Genomic DNA, 1771 nt, shown 5'->3' with positions numbered 1-1771 from the left:
CACACAAAAGTTTATTAGGAGACAACGTTTAATGTTAGTAGCACTAATTATCCTATATGATCTTTAAACTAGCTTAACTGCTTCACTTTTCTACAAGGAGATCGACCAATTGCAGCCTATTTCTTTTGATAAAATCTTCCAATTTGAATGGTTTAATATGATCTGTAATGTATTCAATAAGAACATATTAAAAACCATTAGTTTAAGAACTCAGCTAGTATTCAACAACAGAGTAACTTGCTAACAGGATCTTAAAGAAAAAAGCTAATAAGTAAAGACAGGTCGCATTACACATCAAAGTTGGGCATTTGGTCTAGTGGTATGATTCTCGCTTTGGGTGCGAGAGGTCCCGAGTTCGATTCTCGGAATGCCCCCTATCTTCTTTTACAATATCTTGATTACCATTTTCAAACATTACCCAAGAGGAATCAAGCCTAAAGTCAACTTTCATAGAATTAATTGTTTTTAAGACAAGAATAAAAATAATGAGTAGTAGAAACAAATCAAACAAGCAATTAATCTGTATGTAATATTTTTAAATAAGGGTTATAGCTATTCCAAACTTGTAATCCCAAAGTCTTCATATAAAAGCAATGGCTGCACTAAACGGTGGGACCAGACCCTTGCAAAGGTGCAAACAACACCTTTTCAAAGATGGGATCATTCAGGATGCTTGGTAGAATTACCAAATGTCATTAGTAGCCAAACTAGATAGCACTTGCACCTATTCCCTCAACAAAATACAGCTGTTTAAGTTGCCGGGCAGCACTCTAACAACTTGCCAAACACTAAGCATATAGGCATCAAAGTTCATAAAGACCTTGAATTAAAAAAAAAAAAACTAGCCGTATTAAACATAAAAAATGGGAACTTTGACATACTCATTTTACTCTTTTTGTTGCATAAAACAAGAGTGGCAAAGCAAATACATAGATGCAAAGCCTTGTCAAGGTGGGGTTTATTTCAAGATCCTAACTAGAATTACAAAATGGGTTTAGCAGGTTAAGTAGATAGCACCTCTAACATATTGCATCATTCTAGACTTGAAGATTAAGTTGCAGAGCCCCACAAACAAAAGATTAGTCTGACACAACATTTAATGATCAGTCTAGAACTGCCTGCATGTCTAATAAGAACATATTTAAACCATTACTTTAAGAACTAAGCTAGTTTTCTGACAGTAGAATAACTTATAAACAAGTTAGAGAAAGGTTGTTTTAAGCACTAAAGGTGGTGCCCATTTGGTCTAGTGGTACGATTCTTGCTTTGAGTATGAGACCTACAGGGTTCTACTCTCGGATTGCCCTTTAGCTCATTAAGAGGTCACTAGTTTGAACCTGGTTGAGACTATATCTTTTTATTTTATTGCTCTAACCCCTTTTACGCCCACAGGTTTTTATTATATTTTTTTGTTACCTACAAATCAAATGGGTTCATAGCTCAGTGGTAGAGAATTTGACTGCAGATCAAGAGGTCACCAGTTCGAACCTGGTTGGGCCCTTTGTTTTTGGTTTTTATGTCCCTTGTTTCTTTCCCACGTGTGAACCTAATAATGTTGGTCTTCCCTTGGTTTGCCAAGTGCCACTAACATGCTATTTCTAGTTGTCAAAGCAAATAAAGGATAGATGTCTACAAGAAAATAGTAAAAATCTTGTTTTGAAGCAGAAACCAATCAAAAGAATATAGCCATAAATAAAAAAAATAACTTCATCTTAATTAATTCTAAATAATGTATATAAAAATGTTAATTTCCAAGCTGGTCAAGCTATTG

General features: G+C 34.6%; 2 non-coding genes across 2 annotated transcripts; both read left to right on the top strand.

The window, feature by feature from the left end:
* Positions 1-302: 302 nt before the first annotated feature.
* TRNAP-UGG lies at positions 303-374 on the top strand. The gene has a single exon. It is a non-coding gene; the product is annotated as a tRNA-Pro (tRNA).
* Positions 375-1429: 1055 nt separating this feature from the next.
* TRNAC-GCA lies at positions 1430-1501 on the top strand. Its single transcript has one exon. It is a non-coding gene; the product is annotated as a tRNA-Cys (tRNA).
* The last annotated feature ends 270 nt before the right edge of the window (positions 1502-1771 follow it).

The sequence above is a fragment of the Hibiscus syriacus genome, unplaced genomic scaffold (assembly GCF_006381635.1).
Source record: "Hibiscus syriacus cultivar Baekdansim isolate YM2019G1 unplaced genomic scaffold, ASM638163v2 tig00113302_pilon, whole genome shotgun sequence".
NCBI lineage: Eukaryota > Viridiplantae > Streptophyta > Magnoliopsida > Malvales > Malvaceae > Hibiscus > Hibiscus syriacus.
The sequence above is the reverse complement of the archived record's forward strand: the minus strand, read 5'-3'. Positions and strand labels throughout refer to the sequence as shown.